The sequence below is a fragment of the Mercenaria mercenaria genome, chromosome 13 (genome assembly GCF_021730395.1).
Source record: "Mercenaria mercenaria strain notata chromosome 13, MADL_Memer_1, whole genome shotgun sequence".
In the NCBI taxonomy this organism is placed as follows: domain Eukaryota; kingdom Metazoa; phylum Mollusca; class Bivalvia; order Venerida; family Veneridae; genus Mercenaria; species Mercenaria mercenaria.
In genome coordinates this window covers 69411260-69434749 of record NC_069373.1, presented here as the reverse complement: position 1 = coordinate 69434749, position 23490 = coordinate 69411260, and positions in this window count along the sequence as shown.

Genomic DNA, 23490 nt, shown 5'->3' with positions numbered 1-23490 from the left:
TAAATCCTGTTTTGCATGACAAAGTTATAGACCGGACAGCAAAAAAATCCTATTGACCTTTGATCTGAAAGTGTGACCTTGACCTTTAAGCTAGGGTTCTGGGTGTTGCGCATGACACGTCGTCTCATCATGGGGAACATTTATGTCAAGTAGTATTGTAATCCCTTGATGGATGACAGAGTTCTGGACCGGCCAGGAAGAAAACCCTATTGACCTTTGCCCTTCGTTACCTTGACCTTTGAGTTAGGGATCCGGAGTTTGCGCTTGGCACGTTTTCTCATCATGGAGAACATTTGTGCCAAGTAATAGCAAAATCCTTTCATGGATGGCAGAGTTATGGACCGGACAGGAAAAAAAAGCCATGTTGATATTTGACCCCAAATTGTGACCTTGACCTTTAAGCAAGGGGTCTGGGATTTGCGCATGACATGTTGTCTCATCATGGGGAACATCTGTGCCAAATGATATTAAAATCCCTTAATGAATGACAGAGTTATGGACCGAACACGAAACAGACCCTGTTCATGCCATGTTAACATTTGGCTGCTAAGTGTGACCTTGACCTTTGAGCTAGGGGTCTAAACGTTGTGCATGACACATCGTCTTATTACGAGGTTCATCTGTGCCAAGTGATATTAAAATCCCTTCATGGATGGGAGAGTTATGAACCGGACAGGAAAAAAAGCCTTGTTGACATTTGACCTCCAATTGTGACACTGACCTTTGAGCTAGGGGTCCGGGTTTTGCGCAAGACACGTTGTTTCATCATGGGGAACATTTGTGCCAAGTAATATTAAAATCCCCTCATGGATGACAGAGTTATAGACCGGACCCGAAATTGTGGACGGACGGATTGACGAAAAAGCGCATTCCTATAGATTCTAGTCGCCGAAACTGGTTTTCAACCTGTTGGGGACTAATAATCGTCTAGGGCGTTGCTGTCGTTGTAGGAGAGATACATTATAAACAGTACTGGTCGCCAACCTAATATAATATTGTAACATAAGCTCGATGAACTCAGTTTAAAATTTTACTAATTATTCAAGTTCAAATGAGATCGTTATCTGTCGAAATTTAATATGAACTTAGGTGCTACCTAGAAGGCAGAGCTCCCTTGAAAAAGTCACCAGTGCCCCTTGAAAATTAAAGGAGTGCTGCTGGAATTATCTGGAATCCGTTTTAGGAAGTTTATGTTCATTAAGATATAGATTCTATTAAAATTTTAAGAATTGATGATAATTCATGATTTCTGAATGAATGTCTTAGAATGCATTAAGATTAAATCTTGACATGCGAAAACTCTACAAATATGCTATATACGAACTAAAGAAAGTTACGGTTCTTTTAGAAGGAAGAATGTGTCCAACTTTAATTAAGGCAAAAATACTGCTATGATAGACGTCTGGTATGGAGAATGAAAAACATTTACATGTACAAAGCTTTTTTAAAATCCAAAAGACTAGCCATCTTTAAAAGTTAGTGATGAGAATTTTACCCAGAGAAAATCACTGTTTGCCGAAATTCTCGGAAACTTCTGTTTTATTTACTGAACTGCTAAGTTAACAGTCTATGACATTTTTATAGTTAATCTTTTAGCACTACTGGTATAGGATAGGAATGGTAGTAGGAGCCTTTTTTATGTTTGATAATTCATAGGCAATAGGTTTTGTTTCCTAGTAATAAACTCTGTCAGTGATTTTTAAGCTTGTGGATGAAATATATGTGAACGGGAGAAGAGCATTATGTGCTTTTCACAGTTCAATGCCTGTATATTTTTATCCCAAAACTTTTTTAAAAATAAGTTTTATCTACAGACAGTACTTTGGAACCTGACATACTAACAAAACACTTGACTTTATTTTTTACAATGCTTTTAAACTCATAATAAATAAATAAAAACTAAAATAAAAATAAAAAACAATAAAAAAATGCATCTGCTGAGGATCGAACTCCCGACCTTTGGTTTTCAAAGCGAACTCGCTAACCACTGCACCAATGTGGAAGTATGATGTCATCAACTCAAACATAAGTATATATAATAAATTTCAGTTATGGAAGCGGATGAAATCGTTTCGCATTGAAAATATTGTATTTTATCTGTTTTTTTCTTCGTAAAAATGTATTTAGCACTAAATTCTTACTATCAAATGCTCATTTACATTTTTATTCAACGTTCAAAGCAGTAAGCGAAACGCTTTTGTCAACCGTAAACAGCAAGCGTCTACTAATCCCCAATGATAACATGATTCCCGCCGAAACGCGAGGACGAGTCTATTTTATGATAACTGATGAAATAATAATTTATAATGGTTATAGTGGACGCAACTTGACCCCGATGGTTGACCTTTGTATTATAAAACATAATGAGGCACAACCTATTATTGAAAAGGAGTGTACGTAAAACACGAGCTGCACGAGAAAAAGGAAATATAATTTTGTGTAAATATAAATTAGTGTATTGGAAAGTTTTAATTGATCAAATGAAAGTATATATACTTTGAAACTGCACTGTATACAAACTAATTCCATATAAATATACACGGCTACCCTAAACACCCTTGATTTCTATAATGAAATAACCGATATGAATAATCAGCCTAAGGTCAACCATCGCGGTCAAGTTGCGTCTACTATACCCATATATTAGTATTTCTTTCATTTTAAATATCCACTATGTATATGGCAACATAGCTCAGTTGGGTAAACTCAGTTAAGTAAACTGTAGACAACAATTGGATGTAAGCAAATCTTTTGTGGGTTCGAATCTTCATGAGGGTTTTTTTTTCAGATTTTTTTTCTATTCGTTTTCATTTTTGTTTCATTATTTTTGTTTCTTTTTTTGTCACAGATCTCATGAAGGAAACTTAATTTTTATGCAAAAGTGAAATAGAAATTAATTCCCAATGCCGAGTTTCGAACCCACACGGCAAAAGATCTGTTGACCATGGACTGTACGCTTTACCACTGAGCTAATACGTAACTGCTACAAAACCTGGAAATATTTAGATTGTAACATGCTAGGAAAATGTTGAATTCCCTATGTTCCATTTTAATCTATTTATAGTGATGTTTGTAAATATCAAGTTATCGTTTGGGCATAGTACTGACGTCTTACAGATTAATTATTATGCGCATTGTGTGCTGGAAGAAACCCGAACAACACCGATTCCAAAAAAGTACCACGAATTTTCAACTCGATAGTAATTCTTTACACAGTTTTATTCATTTTGTTTTTCACACGTTTAATCGTAATGCGACGCTGTCGGCGCCGCTTTGCGGCGCCGGTAGCTCTGCTATAAACGATGTCTCTAATGGAAACTTTCATTATATAACTTTTATTTCATCGATCTTCTACATATATTCTACACTATATTGTTTAGTGTGCATTTCATGCATAATGTGTTTGTAAAAAGTACACATATTCTTTATTTAATTCTTTTTTTTTGTGTGTGTTAACGGATGATATGCCCCCAAAAAGAATAATATATTTTTTTGAAATCGCATCCGAATACATAAGTTAAGTGAATGATTAGATAACTCTGCAAGGGACGCATAGAAAATCAGTTTGACAATTTGGTGCCTTGTCTATAATTCATCCCAGTTAGTATTTAACACTTCCTTACGGCAAATTCTACAAGGCGTTTATAACGTATAATTCTGATGTTGCAAAGTCACTGAAGGTTAGGTAAGTTCAATACCGTTTCCATTTGACAAATAGAAATTCGGCCTATAAATTCGGATTTTTCAAAATTCGACAAAAGAGGGTCAAAGGTTTTTCTTTAGTTGATGGACAAAAATGAAACGGTTTGAAATTTCCAGATCGGTAACAGGGTAAAGTAAATTATGTATGTGGTTTTATATGACAAACATATGTCGGTTAACAAATGTACTTGCTGACACGAATGTTTCCCGTTGTGAATTGATAAACAAAAATATATTTTCCATGTATTATATGTCTAAAACTCGTCCGTTTCATATTAGATAGTCAGGGTCTATGGTGTGTTTCAACTGTGATTTGACAACATAAATCACAAATGATATATTATCAGAATATGTGTACAATATTTCTTCATTAATTTATCAACAACTTTCAACCTACGCATAATTTTTGTCTCATATAATAACCTGAAAACCTAAAAAACATTTCTTAGTGTTAGGAATCAGTCGAAATTTTTGAGTCGATTTACCAGCACAAACTAATATTACTGAAAGTAACGACTAATCAACATTATCGTTATCGACGATTAATCAGCAAATGTAAACATTACATTTATCGACAATTAATCAGCACAAAATAGCATTGCCGTTATCAACAATTAATCAGAACATACTTACATTACCGTTGTCGACGATCAATCAGAACAGACTAACATACTAATATTACTGTTATTGACAATTAATCATCACAAACTAACATTACCGTTATTGACGATAAATCAGCACAAACTAACATTACCGTTATCGATGATTAATCAGCACGAACTAACATTACCGTTATCGACGAATAATCAGCACAAACTAATATTACTGTTATCGACGATTAATCAGCACGAACTAACATTACCGTTATCGACGATTAATCAGCACATACTAACATTGCCGTTATCAACGATTTATCAGCACAAACTAACATTGCCGTTATCAATGATTAAACAGCATGGACTTACATTACCGTTATCGACGATTAATCAGCACATGCTAACATCGCCGTTATCAACGATTAATCAGCACAAACTAACATGAATGTTATCGACGATTAATCAGCACAAACTAACATTACCGTTATCGACGATTCATCAGCACAAACGTATATTACCGTTATTGATGAATCGTTAGCACAAACTAACATTTACCGTTACTGACAATTAATTAGCTAAAACTAACATCGTCATCAGGGGCGTAGTTGGCATTTTATAAAGTGCAGGCCCGATGCGCCGAAGAAGCGACTTTGGTAGTGGGGTATTGGGGTATCCTCCCCACGAAAATTTGGAAAAACTAAGAGTGCCTATGGTGCATTCTGAGCCATTCTGGCGGAATAAAACCAATGCTAAGCGGGGGAGTTTAATTCAATAAAAACACAAAAAACGATCAAAGTTCAGTTTATGACTAAGTTATCATAACTAAGTATAACTGACCCAACATCAGTATTATCAGTTCCATATCAGTCACACTGTGAGTGATATATGTTTTCTATTTCTTTTATTAGCATTCAGCAAAACAAAATAAACAGGATATGGAATATATCACATTGACAGTTGATGCAATTAAATATTTTCAGGAGCAGGTAGCGCGAGTTATTGTATCAGTTTTCGATGTGTTATTGTATCAGTTTTCGATGTGATATTCCATATCCATTCACAACAAACAAATTCTGTTTTTCCCCTTCATAATAGGGGCCGCTGATAGGCCCCTTCCCCTCAGTAAATGTCTTTTTAAATCATGCAGTTTTCCACAAAAATTGACTTTACATCAGGTTTTTATTCCTCTTTGCTCAAATACCTAGCTATTCCCCCTCCCCCACGCCCCTCAAATAACAGGCCTTGACCCCTTCCCCTCTTGGTAAAAATACCCTGTAAGTACCGTCGGACTCCTAACCCGGAGGTCGCGGGTTCGAGTCCCGTCCGCGTAATTTGATCATGACATTCGCAACCCCTTTTTTCGGCGCAAGTACAGTGTCTATTTGCCAACATTAATAAAGTTGTTGGGCGATAATTGGCGGGGCGGTGGTATACGAGCGAGAAAATAATTAAACCTACTGGTATCTGTTTTATCTTTTTAATCATGGAAATATCTAATAAATACGCTCTAATTACATGTTCAATATTGGTCAGGCGCGTATCTGGCCATACGCCTATACGCCTGTGCGTACAATTCAAATTTGATACAAACTGTCAGCGAGAACATAACGAACATATAAAGGAACACAGTTGGAACCGCACAGGAACGGCCGGTGGCAACACCTTGCAACGATAAATGTGTATTTTTCTTCTTTCTAAATTACACATTGCTTACAAAGCTGGGCATACTGATACTGCTTCATTTCTGTATATCATACTTATCTTCTTTGCAGTTTGCAGTTCATATGATCAGTGGCATCTAGATTATTGTGATCTATAGCGTAAAAGTGAACAAACCTTATATAGGGAGTACGGACATATCATTTGATGTCAAACATATATTGTGAATCGTTTTAAGTTTCGTATATTTTAAATGAATTCGTAATGTCATATGATCTTTATTACATATGTGTATATTGTGCATCCGTTTAGTTGAAGTTGTCTATATATGTAGAAGACATTTCGCATAGATATGTCTCACAAGAACTAAAAATTCTGTCTGCCTAAGTGACAAACTTAAGTAGAAACAAGCAAAAAATGAAAGTAAAGCAAGTGTTTTAATGCCATGGAAAAAAATTATGTAGGAAAACCCTAAACAGTTTCAGAGGTTTAGTATAAAATCATCAACTGTAATTTTTACAAGTACGTGTTTATGTCTCAAAAGAACTGTCCAGCTTTTAACAGTATTTAATGTTGGGAGGAAGAGCCCGGATGTCTCCTTCGGACATAACTTTAGGCCATGAACTGATACCTGGATAAAGCCATAAATTGTTCAGAAAGCCAACCTGATGTATGAACTGATACCTGGATAAAGCCATAAATTGTTCAGAAAGCCAACCTGTTGGTTTCCTCTCAATGAAAAATGAAAAAATAGACACCTCGTGCGAGGTTTCGAACATACAATGATACAAGCGGATACAAGCTAAAGACTTTCATATTTGAAAATATGAACAGTTACTACATATAGTTGAGGTAAACATAAAGTAACATGTTTATCTGTATTAACAATACTATATGCCCTAGGTTTAAAATAAGACGTAATGCATGTATAGCTAAACACAGTATAACTATTTGCTGCTATTACAAAACGTTTAGCCAATGATTTATATTTAACTGACACTAAATCTCAGCATACCGGTACATGTATATTAACTGGATGTTTGGATGTTTTAGATTTAGACCACCACTTCAGGCGAAACATTTTGCCACAAACCCCTAGTTGCGATACTCAGTCAAAAGCGAGATTCTGTTGTGCATGCAAGTTTCTACGGCAACTACCGAGCGCTCGTTTCTACAAACATACCTACATATCACTTTGCCCATTGAACCTCGGTATACTCAATTTTGGCATGTCGGAATCTGTTGCACAAAGGATCACCCGCCTGACTGCTATTCAAGTATCAATAAGATGCAATAAAACAGAGCAGTGGGGGAATAAAAATGATAGTCTTCCGTTATCTCGAGTAAGAAAAACGTGACTGCTTACGTGATATCGAAGACTTAATTAATGATTGCAATAACATCTATCAATCTATATCCAGATCTGAATACAGAAGTACATTTAGCAATTTGTGCAGTTTAAATTTGCATTTGCCAAAAATAGATGTTTAATGACTAAAAAAATGTTAAGTTTCCCGTGAAAAAACTTGAAACGTTTGCAATGTGTGCATAGATACATTAATCAAAAACTTGCCAAAATGTTGATGCAGACGCAGCATTAAATTAAACACTGACGAAGATTTCAATTACGATTACAACAAAAGTAAAAAAAAAACACCTAGTATACCTTTAAAGTGCGAGGTATCAAAAACTTACCAAAATGCGGATGCAGACGCAATGCATTAATCAATTACGGAAGATTTCAATTACGATAAAAACAAAAAAAACCTAGTGTACCTTTAATGTGCTAGGTAACGTTCCATTCATTGCCTATGTAATCTTGAGTTGTGGAGGATATGAAATGAATAATAAATAAATAACTAAATAATCATAGTGACAGCTTTGCGCACGGTTCGAATATTCGATTTTTTCACGTGTGTAGCAGTTAGATGCAGTTACCCAAACTGCAATAGTGTTAGGCCCCTTTGGCGTGAGCGGGTCTTGGCAGTTGTACAATAAAATATATCATAGAATGACACAGTGTTTCAGTGACACAAATATTTTGAAACATAACCATATATCTACTGTTACTATTGATGTCTAATGTACGAAAACATATTGTGTAGATCAATTCACAGAACTCTGATTCTTCAACGTTCTAAGTCTCAGCCGTGCTAGAGCGACACACAATTTCATGGTCAGGTTAATCAGAACTCTTCATTGTAAATAATGTATACGGAAAATGGTTGTATTCCTCAAAGTATCCTGAGCTGCTGGAGTTGCAGTTTTGCTTTTAGACAATGTCACGATCCCTGCCATTTAGCATGAGCGGTGTGCTAATCTTTGATTTTAAATGATTACCTCCGTAATATGTAGTACAAATGTGACAAACAAAATAGATTAACGCTGGAATATAGCAAGAGAACGCATCTCTTGCCTAAAACATTCACTAAACCTCAACTTTCTGGGAGATGGAGACCCCCTCCCTCACCTACATCATACTCGCAGCATCGTAACTATGCTGCTCATATCTAGCGTACAGTTCCAAACCATCCAGGTACGCTCCCGTTAGTGACTGATGCATTACCTCCTACAGCCTAACCCCACTTTCCCTTCGATTTTTATTGCATATTTGGCATTTTTATTTTTTCACTTTCTTGGATAATCTGCAGGCCCGGGCCTGCAGTGCCTTATAGAAGCTACGCCACTGGTCATTGACGATCCATGGATCCCGGGTTTTTTAATTCCATACCGAGCCAGGCGTGTTGTTTCTGAAGTCTTTTCGTCCTCCACCTCTGATTCATGCGGAGAAGTATAGGTTTGGTTAACTGTTCGGCATTATATAACTGAAATACTGGTGAAAAACGGTATAAAATCCAAACAACAATCAAACAAACATAACCTTTATTATCGATTAAACATGACTTTGCGATTTAGGTGGTTATTACGCATAAAGGCAATGAACTTGACAGTATAAAACGTGAAACAAAAAGCGCGGGCGGAATGTCCAAAAGTTGCTCTAACAGTAATTACGTCATGTCGGTTTTAAACTTGGTCGTTAAAGTAAAACCTCACTTATGCTTGTCTATATTAATATTACATGCTTTTGAATTAAAGAATATTTTAGTTAACTTATTAATGTATCTCCGTATTATTTCAAAATATGTTGCAAACGGCTGCAAGTTTCTAGAGCAATAAGTGTTCAAAGAAAGCCAATGACAATAATGTCGTGTGTAGAGAAGAAAAAGATGTGGCTTAATTTAAAAGATATCAAATCGATCTCTTCATAGCTGTCGCAAACTCTCATTTGGCGAAAAGAATTTAACAGATAATATAAGGTAATGTTTCTTTCAAAAAGAATACATGTAGTCATATTATGCAATTAAAGTTGTACAGAGTATTTTCGGAAAATACATACTGATAAGAACAGAAAATATATAGAATAGAAGTAGTTTAGAACATTAAAGGTAAAGAAGGTAAAGCAAAGAAGTAGTTTAGTGGTTTACTGTGTTTTTTTAACAATAATTCTTAATGCACATTCAACAAAGAATGTTCAACATGTTTGAAAAGTTGCGAACTGATTTACTATCCTTGCTTTGTGTTCTATCTTTTCAAAATAAGAAGACATTTAGAAGACTCCAAAAAGAACTACCGATTCAAGGTAATAAAGGAATAAAGTTATTTTCAAGTAAGGTACTACAGTATCTAAATTTCCAATAGCGGGCAAAAGCATGTGGCATCCTTAATTGATTTCCGGAGTGATAGCCACTGCACAGCTTCTTCTGGTATTTGATTTTTTGTTGTTGTTCCTGATAACAGAACATGATAAAAAAAACAAAGAAAAATATCAAACAGGGAATGCCACGCACCAAAGTTCATTTCTTGGCATGTTTATTAGTCAGCACCACTTGAAAGCGACCATTGCAGAAGCATTTTAGCGATGGGATGGTAATGTTTACTTCTTAGTTCTTTTAGTCATATTGGTGTAAGGCCAATGGAATGTTCTTCCTACACTGAGGTAAAACTGTGAACATGCGGACAATGCTTAATTTTATTTTTGACATGTAAACAAAAATATGTTGAATGAATAATAAGAGACAAACGATAGTAAATGTGGTGAATAATGACATTATTATATGATGACATTTTCCACAAGAGATTTCCGGAAGGTTTTCAAAATGACCGTTATATATATAATTCTATACAGCTGAAGTCTTTATAGTGCTGCAAATCTATAGAGGTTTAGAGCACCGAACTGGTCTACGTGTTGCAACAGAAAGTTTTATATATCAAAATGTTTGTCAGGGTCTCTAGTTTCAGGAACTGCTACTCATTTGGTTTGATCTGGACGCAAAAGTTGAGGAATCCAAGAAGGCCGCCAAGATGGCCGCCAAACACAAATATTTATTGAATATTCATATTCACTAATTTCCCTTACCACTATTGAGTTTCAAATTATTTACATCATCTTAAAAGTAAGAAATAATGTTACACATGGGATATAAGTGTACGTTGTGACTATTTTGTCGTTTTTAGGCTGGCGATATTCGCCAGACTATTACAACCATATATCGAGTTTCTGTAAAGTTCAACAGGTGCTGAGACTGACAACACAAAATATAATTTCATGCGCAATTCAAATAGTCCGCCACGTTAATCAGTTTTGCCATAGAGTTGTATAAAGATTGATAAACTTACCTGTTTCAATAGATCTACTTGCGCAAACATGTTATAATAATGTTTTATTTTTCTAACGGTAAATACTTGAAAGATAACATTAGAAAATATTACATAATGATGGTAAATTAATTCGCCTCCATGAATGAAATGTCCGTATGAATGGAACTAACTCAACGTTGACCGCTTCGTTATAGATTATGACCTCGGTCTATAAGGAGATAAGTAAACAAACGCTGGTTCCGAGAAACAATCGTCGATATGAATTATACTGCGCATTATTCGACGACCTAACATAACGTGGAAAAATGAAATATGAAATATCAATTAAAATGAACTTATAGTGATATGAGTTATGTCAGGTCTTATATTTAGGGCTTAAATTTTAAGAAACTATTCTTTCAGATCATTTGCTATAGGTACTAAGGGACGTAATCGCTGCGTGATTGCCACAGTAACGTGATAAGAAACAAATGATCACATTATACCTGTTTTTAGGCTATTTTTGTACCTTATTCGTTTTAAACATTCTGACGAATACTGAAAGATATAATGTAAAAAGCGCTTTGTCACCAAACTGTTTTTCCTCCAGCTGAAACAGAGACAAATTTCAAAGTGATAGCCATTGTGCAAAACGATCACAGAGAATTCATTTTACCAAACATTTTTCTAAATGAAACCTCAAAATATTGTGTAACAATTATAAAACACAAAATAAAATTGGCGATAACAATTTTTCTGGGGAGCCTCGAGTAAAAGGATTTAATCGGAAAGAAATTAAGCTCCAACTTTTGAAAATCATGACCTTACTCTATGCATTCATAAAGAACCATAGGGCAGAAGTAAAACCTACCTATATACATTTATTCAAAACTTTGTAAAAATAAAATGCAAAATCAAGAACTTTTACAAATGTAATTAAGTATTTTTCCAAGATGTCTAAACATTCACCCTTCAGGTCAAATTCATTTGAAACAGCAAGAAAGGACTAAGAAATGGCTAATCAAATAAAACATTTCCGCTTTTGTACGACAGATCAATGATAATATGCCTTAAAAACAACAGTTTATCTTACTCGAAAAAAGAAAAATAATGAGCAAAGTTTGGCCCTAGTAGAGTTTAAACCTACGTCCTCCTGAAAAATTAGTTAAAGTAATATCATGGTAGGAATTGAATACTCTTCAAAAAATACATTATTACGGGTACGTAAATTTTCCTAACCATAGTATTAAGGTAGCAACATGACTAGACAATAATCATTAAAAGTCCGGTTTATAGCGGGGTTCGAGCCCAAAATTTCCCTCATACCGACAAGAAAATCGCCCCATTTGATCAATGTTCATACATTCACACATAATGTGTGTGTTGGATGGGGGATTGCATATCGAAATATAGATGTTGTGTTTGTTACCTTTATATTTTATCTGATATTATGTCCCTCAATGTTTATTATCGCTTCGTAAGAAACATATAAAAACGGTTATGGCACGCCAATTGTCCAATAATAACGTTAACCCAGGTTTACGGTAAAAAATAGAATTAACAATTACAGGTAAACAAGGGTTTTCGAACGTAAAACCAGGTTTTTCTAATACTTACCCATTTTTTCGGGCGAAAACACGCCCGTAAACCAAGGTTTCAACTAGGTTTTTCAATTGAACTTTGAATTTCGGCCGTTATTTTAAGTTCACGAGCGTGAACCTATGTTTATGGGCGTAAACCAGGGTTCTCGGGTGTAAACCATAGCTTACGAACGTGAACATATGTTAACGATCGAGAACTTAGGTTTACGACCGTGAACATGGGTTTACAACCGTAAACATAGGTTAACGCTGGTGAACATAATTAGGATAATGACCAAAAATCATAGTTTTGTCCGAGAAACCAAGTTTTTCGAACTTAAACCTACGTCACACGTTCATAAAATATGGTTCACGCTCGTAAACCCAAGTGCATGGTCGTAAACATAGGTTCACGTCCGTATACAATGGTTCTCGGCAATCAAATTATTCAACAATTACATTCTTTGTCGAAAAACTATGATTATCGAATACTAACATAAATTTTCGAGCGAACACACAGTATAACGGGCTTAAACTATAGTTCACTCTCTTGGACCCATGTTTACGTCCGATAAACAAGGTTTCTCGATTGAACTTTAACTTGGATGCACAAGTTAATCAAGATCACAACAATACACTATGCTCGCCTTAGTTTAATATGGAAAACCCATAATATCTAAGATTTTGCAAATATCTTTCCCGCACAGTTTTCATTCAGTGTTTTGTGGTAGCCAGCCTTTCTGTACATTCAGTACTTTGATTATTACTTTTGTCACCTAAGATATGCTAAATAAAGCCAAAAAAATAAGGGTTGGGGTAAACAATTTCATGTTTGTTTTAAAACAGAACGCACAAACATATGTTATTTTCATTTGAAATTAATGAACAGTGTATAGACACTTATGTAAAGGCCATAATTTTGACAATTATTGGGTTTTTATGATGCAATAGTGTATATAAACGGTAAGTGGGGAAATTCAAACTCCTTTCAACTGATGCTCATGTTGCTATTTTACCTATAGAGTTTGGTGACTCTTACAATATTACACATGGATTTACAACTTTTATAACAGTAAGGTACATGTTGCGAAAAATCACATAATTTGTAGGCCATGGCTAAACAAGGATTATCCCATATTGTGACTAACATTAGACGAATACTTAATGTAAGTTTGATAAACACCGAATGTCACTAATATGGCAATATAGGTGTTTCATAGCATAGCCTCGTTGAATATCATCGAAATATCCATTCCATTTAACAAGAATATAGACATTCAATTCTTGCAACTTGTACACTACTGTAAAATATTATCATGTCATCTACATTGTGCAAATCAATACATACGTTACTGACACCACTTGATAGATTGTGTGTTTAATGGTCTCTGGTTTTCTAATTGTCCAGTGTATATTGTAATAATGTAGCATATGTTGTCAACAGGAGTTAGCAGACATTTAATGATTAGCACTTTAATGCACTTTTTACATATCTTAGCACATGTTAAATGCTTGACCCCAGTTCATTGATACATTCGTAACTATCAATAATTATAAGACATAGCGATGAAAAAAATGTCGATATATTTTTTGACTATCTGTGTTACTGCGAAGGAAAAAAGTAACATTACAGAGTTACGTGTTATATATACTGAACTGTTTTTGATCTTTACTCTAGGGTTAGAAATGGGTTGATACATATGTTACAAATTAAATCTAAAAGTAACAAAAAAGCAATAATTGTCTAGGAAACTGCTTGTTCTGGAAGAAAAGGTAAAGCACTTTCATAAACAGGATATTTATTTTACAAACAAGAGGCAATCTGTATGTAGTTCAGATTATCACAGAGATGCTTACGTGACTGATATTAACGATACCATAAACATTAGAACTAGTTTGATATCCTCCTCCTTGTTTAGATTTTCATTGTCTTGAGTTGTTTTTGGAGGTCATTATTTAAAAAAAATCTAACTTAATAATCTCGAATGTGATTAGATTTGATGGGAACCTTCTTACTGATAATAGATATATTGGATATTATTTTCCCAATGGCTCTATTTGTTGCAAGCATTCTCTTGTCTGATGTTCTTTCCTTTTAAATATATGTACAAGCAATATTGAATACATGTTCATATGTTTCACAAAGTGCAAGGATACATACGTTATAACCGGTAACGTACGTACTGATGTTTTCTAATGTCTACAATTTGTTACTGATTTGCTTTTTTGTATACCACTGTTATTCTTTAACGGGTTATACCAATTGTGTAGAAACATACCAATTGTGTAGAAACACTACATGAAATGCACTGTATGAATATAGAAGTATAACAAAATTTCCTCATGAATATCTGGCCACCGCTTCTAGTTTAAATATACCAACATATTCTTCATTTCGTCCTTGATTGTTGGCAAAATGTCTCTAATGTATATCCTTATTTGTCTGCATATTTTGCGAATATATTCAGCACAAAATCTGTTATCTATAGCATTAATATACAAACAAAATGACAATCCTTTGTATTTCAGCGTTTTCTCAGTAACGTATGTATCGATACTTACGTTATTTGCTTTTATAGTTCAAATACTAATTATTACAGCAATGAACACTCTCTTCAGTGTGCCATAACTTTTGTTTCACAAGTTTGGGGTTGGTGTAAATTTCAAAGATGTCTCTTTATATGTTAAACTGTGTTAACAATTCAAAATTTCTGGAACATTTCTTTTTCTTTTTATTACCAATTATCATTTCAGCCTCATTAGTGACATTGGCATAATTCAGCATAAAATGATCATAATATTTCACAATAAGCGAATATCATTAGAAAAACTGTGTACCTTTCTAAAACTAAGTTCTTACAGTAGGTTCCTGTTAAGTTATAAACATTTTAGTGCTTGAGAACAGTCAAATCTCTACGAGGCTGTTCAAAAATAATGTAGCCAATTTGCTGTCAAAAGCTTTATTTTGTGTATAGCGCAACGTGAGATATATGATTCGCAATTTTTGTGTACTTTGTTTTTGTAACATTTTTGTTGACATGCGAAGCGCGTAGAACGTTTGAATTACTTACAATAGCTACACGTAACCTGCACAGACGCTTTTAGTATATGCGATCGCTAATGTTCGCACTGAATATAGGTACTGACAATGGGCTTGGATAACCAATAGAAAGTTACCACCTTGTTTATGCCAGAAAACAGATATGATATTTGATACATTATAAAATTGGATCAACAAAACAATGTATGCTGAAATACAGTGGCATTTATTATTAATTTAATGATAATATGTCAAGAAGTATATATTCGTAAACATTTTGTTCAGCAAGACCCCAACTTCAAAATACTTATTTAATCTTGACATGCTTCTTTTTTGAATACGACTCATTTCGCATTTATACATTGTGTAAATTTGTTGTAAATATACACCATTAACCCGGACTTCATTAGCAAAACTAAACTGTTAACAAGAGGGCATAACTCTGTCAAAATTCAAATAAGAGTTGTGGGTATTGTTTCTCCTAGCGTAGACTTTGCATTTGCACCCCTTTGCATTTGCGCCCCTCTCCTTTTACTAGGAGTAAGTTATTGTACCCACCATTATTTTGGCCACCGGCCGTCCTTAGGCGGTGCCCGACTGTTGTTTTTTCCTGCTTGTTTGTGTGTTAGTGCGTGCGTAAATGTGTGTCTTGGGCATTGCCAACGTTGTTGTTTTTCGTACTTGTGTGTTTGTAAGTTGTGTGTGTTTGTCTTTTGTACTTGAATCTGCACTGCTGTGGTTTACATTGTTGGGTTACTGCGTTTAAGGAATGTGGCTTTCCCTTTTGAATATTCATCCTTGCTCCACTTTCCCCCAACACTTTATCTATCCCTTACCCCTCCGCCTTTTTCTGTATTTTGCATAGTTATAAGTAAAATGTACTTGTTGGGTTTTCGAAGCAACCCGTCTACAAAATTTTTCCGTTACAGTATCTTTTTGTTTACTTTACGATGCATGGTTCTGTGGCTGTGTTTGGGGTGTTTGGGGTGCTCTGTGCTTCCAAAAAATCTGCTCTTACCTTTCATCTTTGATAGTAAATAACTATTTTAAGTTTCAAGTCCAAAGCTTTGATAGTAACAGAGATATTTGACTTGATCAAAAACTTTAACCAAAAGAATTTAAGTTAAAAAGGGGCATAACTCTGTCAAAATTCGAATAAGAGTTATATGGGATTGTTTCTCCTGGTGTAGACTTTGATAATGAATATTTAAAGTTTCTAGTCAATAGCTTTGATAGTAACAGAGATATTGGATTTCATCAAAAACTTAAACCAACGCCGACGCCGGCGCCGGGGCGAGTACAATACATGTAGCTCTACTTTTTCTTCGAAAAGTCGAGCTAAAACTGGTTATTGATTATAAAGGTTGTCATTAGCACTTTATATTGTATCTATGCAGAAAGATTAGAAATGCATTTAGTAGGTTAAGGGTTTATTACATAGACTAAATATTTAAAGCTTGCAGGTGGCATAAACCTATCCAATTCCTTAAACTGAATGAAAATGTCACTATTGCAATACCTAAATGATGAGTTCAATTTTGTTTAAGAATGTTCGCATTTAATGATTTCAAGAAAATAGTACATAAAGAAATATATCTGGTCAATACTAAGTACGCCAAGATTTATTGAATAAATGACTTCCGACAATGTTAATATTAACAAGAACTTAGCTATATATGAGCCGTGCCATGGGAAAACCAACATAGTGGCTTTGCGACCAGCATGGATCCAGACCAGCCTGCGCATCCGCGCAGTCTGGTCAGGCTCCATGCTGTTCGCTTTTAAAGCCTGTTGGAATTGGAGAAACTGTTAGCGAACAGCATGGATCCTGACCAGACTGCGCGGATGCGCAGGCTGGTCTGGATCCATGCTGGTCGCAAACCCACTATGTTGGTTTTCTCATGGCACGGCTCATATGTGCATAAAGATTTTGATTTTGTAATCATTCACCTCACGCTGTACATAATGTATGAATGTATATGCATATAATATGATGTAACAGTTCTAAAAATATGAAATAAGGCACTACCTCAGTCCGGAATGAGTCCGACTTCAACTCATCCTATAACATTTGAAAAGAACTGTCTAACGACAGCATGGAAGGACATAATATTTTAATTCGATAGTAAAAGATCATTCGGTATATCGCATGTTACCGTAGAGGGATCGATCCAGATTATCGTTGCTACGTGAAGGATCGATTCCCTATTAATTTAAATGTACATTTTGGAATAAAAAAACACCGCCCATGTTATATTGTATTACAGTTAATTTCCGCCTGTTGGATATGCGCACCCTCCGGAGATGTATATTTATTTAGAGCTATATGAACTGTGCTCACTGTGTACTTTTATTTACAAGTGCACACTACGTGTATATATACAATATATCTAAATTTGTAGTTGCAGTTCGGATAAATTATGTGGACGCTTATAAACACAAGGAAAAGGCGCATTCTTCCAAAAAATCTGAAGTCAGACGCTCTGTGCACGTCCCGGAAGTACACACTTTTAATTCGGTAGTATATATCTCATTCGGTATTTCGCATGTTAGGATCGATCCAGATTTTCTATTCATATAGTACTGATACTTGGAATATACAGTAACACCTGGTAATTTTCTTGTGCATATATATAAATTTATATTTTCATATATACTGAAGGATATGTGTGGTCCACTGCGTCAGCAGATAAACTCTAAAGACAATTTATTCATTAAAATGTATACATGTGTACACTCTTACTAATGAAGAAATATTATAGTAACTGTCCTTCAGGAAATTGAGAATACATTACTGTGTCATAATAATGTGACATTTCATGGAATACAGTGTTGTTTTATTGTAAAATGTAAAAGCATATAATGACTAGTTAGTGTAAACATACAATGTATACTAGCGGCTGATACATTTATTAGCTTACTAAGTAATTCATCATTTTATCTGCTTTGAATGATGATTTTAGAAAACAATCTACAGAAGTTTTCTGTATTTAGTGAATATTGATGTGAAAGCACACAACTATCAATTTAGAGTAAATGTTACAACATTTTGATCCCTATTTCGATCACCATTTTGGCTGCCATTCTGGATGCCATTTTGGCAGCCAATTCGGACCATATTTTGGTTAATATATTGAAAGTTTGACTTGGCATTAAGTTAAATACTTTGCTACTGTATACTGAGTAAATGTATCAATCAGATATTATTGCTTTTTCATTTATAAATATAACGTAATAACTGTAGAACCAAACGCTATACAAGGTGCGTCCAAAATGCATTAGAATTACCCCACCCACTCTTGAAACCCTACAGCTTAATTCTAACACACTGGTTGTTCTTTTATTTGATGAAAGATCTAAATAAACATACTCCGAACTACAATTTCGTCTTGAAACCAGCATTTTTTTGTGTCCTTTCTTATCCTACATATGAAAATGCTAACCCTAACCCCTAATTTTGAGCTTAATTTTGCATATTTTAAATAAGAAAACGTAAAAAACAATGATAAATAGAATCAAAGTACACTTATATCGCATTAGTGGTATTACTTCTACCAAAAAAGATGATGTATGCCTTTTTGAATCAAATCATGGAAAGGGAAAGTAACGAATATTAATATCCCCTAACTGTTTGTGCTTTGGCAGCCATCTTGGCGGCCATCTTGGATTTCTCTGACTTTGCATCCAGATGGAACCAAATGAATAGCAGTTCTAGAAAGTACTGACCCTGACGAACATTTTGATGTATAAATGTTATTGTTGCAACACATAGACCAGTTACCCCTCGAAATATGCAAGTAATTTCAGCTGAATTGCAGTACTATTAGCAGACAACGGAGCTTGCAGATAAATACGAAATGTCGACAAGAGTCTGGGAAACAGCGATATTCTCTGCTCATCACATAAGATACAGAAATGCTACAAAGTAAATTTGCATTATATTAAATATTATCTATTATAGAATTAAAATGACATAAACAGACATTTAAAGAGTTACATTGAGTATGAATAATACTATACTATATTTTAAGAGCTTTGAAGAATATTATTCGAAATAAATATAAACTAAAAACGTATTTGTCTTTATTCTGAAATTCAGATCTAAGATAAGAAAAGGCACCCTGTATACTGTTTCACAAATACAAATCATGTCATAGAGTCTACACAATATCTGTATGATATAATTTCGTTATAGCCGGTGGTACGAGCCTGCTAGCAACCATATGGGTATCGAACATTTCACTCCCTGTGAACACATTCTGTTATTTTGCTTGGTGGTTGCGTTCTATGCTTCCAAAGTATTAAAATACACTTGTACTGGTTCAGCAGTTGCATACATACTCAAATATCAAATATTTACCTTTGAATATTCATCCTTGTTCTACTTTCCCCTTCACCCCCCCCCCCCCCCCCCCCCCCCAACACACACACACCCTTATTTTTCTATATCTTGCATAAAATTAAAATGTACTTGTTGGATTTTTTTAAACAACCCGGCTATAATATTTTTCCGTTACAGCTTCTTTTTGTTGTGGACCTTCTTTGCAAATGCGTGGCCCTGAGACTGTGTTTGTGTGGTGCTCTATGCTTCCGAGAAATCTACCCTTCCCTATTATATTTTTACTGTGTCTCACAAATCACCAGTGACGTTTAAGTCTTTTAAATTCATTTAGCTCAGTTTTCTCTATTCGTATCTTGCACCGCATGTTCAAAGTGAAGACTCTTAATCTTCATACACCAGTTATACAAATAATCAATGTCTGTATCATTTTTGTCTGATTGAAAATCCAATAGTTTCATTTCCTTATTCAGTTGTTGTAGTTTCTAGTTATTTTATAATTTATAAATGATTTCTGACCTTTGCAGAACACTTGTTTTGTTATTAAACCTATAGGGAGACGTCCTTCGTTGCAAATGGAAACATAAATCGGAATAATTATATTGCATGAGAGAAATCGGCGTTTTTACAATTGCATCACACAGCAAATCTTGGGGCAAATTATACAGTGCTGCAATATTGAAAATGCAGAAATGAAGATAAATGATCTGTTAGTGCATTCGTACCTAAAATAACCATACAACTGCTATAAAATTAGTATGTTCTAAATAAAAATAATTGCAATTTCAGTTAGTTTATAATTGAACAACAGCAGACTGCTTTAGCACCCACTGAGTCGAACGATCTCACACTTCGTTGCAAGTTTAAATGACCATGATGACCCAGTATGGCATGTCTTGTGAAATTTGCTTCTATAATAAAAAAATTATCGTTTGATTTTAAAGAACATCTCTAGAATATACAAACAACAATCTTTGAAGGCTTTTTAAATCCATGTTGCTTGAGGAACTTTCTACATCTATGCACAGTATGCTGCTTTGGTACTTTTAAACGCATCTTTTAAATTAATTTCTTGGTACAGCACTTTGACAGATTCAGTGCTTCGCGTACCTGAACGAGTAGAGGGAGAGATATATATATATACACCTATTGAAACGTCAGTTTATTGTTTAGCCACCCAGAATGAGAAAATATGTATTAGACGATTATTTATTTACACCAATATTTTACATTAATTTGATTAATAGATTCACTGAGTACCTCAGTTATTCATAGTACTTTTGAATTTCTGTGCAATCAATAGTTACAATAAAAAACTAAACACTATCTTCATTTAATACCTGATTTACACTAAACGAATTACATTTTGTGCGCACAATAATTTGTCAAAACCCTTCGATTTTACTATCAGGATTTAACAGCTGGCGTAGTCCTTGAATTCTCTTCAACTTAAAGCCCGTAAAGGTACACATATGAAAAAGACACCAAAAAAACTATGCACTTCCTTAGACTGCATTTTTATAGATTGGTTTGAGAATGGTACGGCCAATTACATTAGAATACAGAAATAAGGGGCATGTTTTTAACCATCAGGTCTTACCCAGTTTGAAGCAAGAAAAGACGAAATTGACACTCAAGAGATCAGCAAAAAGCTAGGAGCAACATGAACATGTTTGGGCTATTCAAATGAGTTCCTTGTTAGCCGGTTAAGCTCTCGGCTTATCCACTAGCATGCCTTCGTCTTCAGACTGACATGCATTAAAAACAGTTATCCTACCAGTTTACGGAAGATTTGCTGGAGAGCGAATCGGAGCAAGGGGAGTCGGTATTTCAATTCATAAGTCATCTATCTAGAATGGTTTCTTAGTAGATCAAGCGAAATGACAGATGATGCCGTTACGATAATGTAAAGAAAGACTTTATTATTTAACTGTTACTAAGAATGTGCTCTTGTTTTGCTTGGTTGCGTTCTATCGATCAAAAGGATCGTTTTGCATTTTACTTACTTTCACCTCAGCAGCCTTAAAATTACCGTTGAAATTAAATTGTAAATGAAGGATCCTGGATACATAAGGAAATGAAATGCATAAGATTTCGCGGTAAAATGTTTTTTTGAGAAAACTTCTTAAGTTGATATAAAAAGATGATACTTGCCTTTATGTTGGTAAAATGAGAATTAATATGATTTTAGGACCGTAACACGTTTCCTTTTTGCAATATTCCGAGAAAGGTTAAACAGTTTTTACAACACGGTTGTGACGTAATACTTTCCTATCTTTGTCAATTATAATAGGTCATTGTGCTGATACCGCTCTAAACTTAGAATATTTTACTATAACTATACATACATGTAGCTAACCTGTATCTGTCCATTCTAAAAATAACAATAAAATAATATAGATAGTAATGGACACATATAGTTACAATAATAAGATTCAAAGTCATACGATTATATGATTTTGCTTCGTTTTTTTTCAAGACTTGTAGACGTATCTTCCTCATGCAGTATACTTGTAAAAGTAAAAGCTTTTGACATAACAGCATAACAGACATTTATTGAAATCCTACACGAAGTCATACCCGCAGAAATATGCTATATCACATTTCTACTACAAACTTAAAATAGAAGACAAAAGAAACACTTTAAGTATTACTATAAGTTTCGGGATATAACGGGAAAATTTGACCGTAATAAACATATTATTTCGATATAATTTTGTTATAATAAAGATATTATTTATTGTAACAACGAAATATTTCCTCGCGAAAACGAGATATCAAATCGTCATAACGAAAAACGATCTCCCAGGTACGTGATACTGGTAATTTTCTAGGATTTGTGAGTACTATACGGGATAAAGAATTTACTTTTACGAATGAATCTCATCGACTTTTATATTCTTGGAATTCCAATTTCTGTAGTCTCGAGATGTATCTAAAATCGCATTTTTTGTTGTTTGATGTTGGCGATTTTCATACAAATTTCAGCCATAAACTTTAAAGTGAAACTTCGTAGTTGTTTTTGACTTTTTATAAAATTTCATGATATTTCATTTAAAGAATATTTATTTTAATATATTAACATTTAAAGATGTTTTCAAAATTCAAAAGCGTCCTTCTTTTACTTATCCATGAATACTATTTGAATGATGCATATATTTAATATTGTTCTTGAAAAGAAAGAAGAAAAATGCACTTACCCTGTTACACAATTTATAAATCAAGCGGTATTGTTTCCCTCCCCAACACATAAATAACAAGTGACCGAGTATTGCAGTGGCAATACAGATATTCCCTATCGGTATAAAAATGTGTAAGTGTTCGTCCTTTGTAGTTGTGGGCAACAGTATTAAGACTAAAAATGTTTCAATGCATTTAGGACCTAAGGAACAAAAACATTTTTTCCTCAAATTTCAATAGTGACCTTGCCTTACAAGCATAGATCACGTACATGACACATCGTCTCATCATGGGGAACATTTGTGTGCAGCATTAAGACAATCCATCAATGCACATAAAAGTTACGGAAAGAAAACAAGTTTTTACTTGACCTTCAATAATGACCTTGATTTTTGATCGACAACCATGGGTCATGTGCGTGACAAAAAATAGTCTAATCATGTGAAATATTTCTGTATAGTAATAAAAAATCCTTCAAAGCAATTAAGTTATGGGGCAGAAACAAAAACAAGGTTTCACTTGACCTTAAACAGAGACCTTGACCTTTCACCAACAAAGATAGATCATGTGTTGACACACTGTCTCACCATGGGAAACGTTTGTGTATACCACTAAGACAATCCATCAATACATATAAAAGCTATGGAGCGGAAACAATTTTTACTTGTTCTTCAATAGTGACCTTGATATTTGACCTAGAAGCACAAGTTATATACGTGCATTTTCTACATATTGTCCTCTCTACACATACTAAAT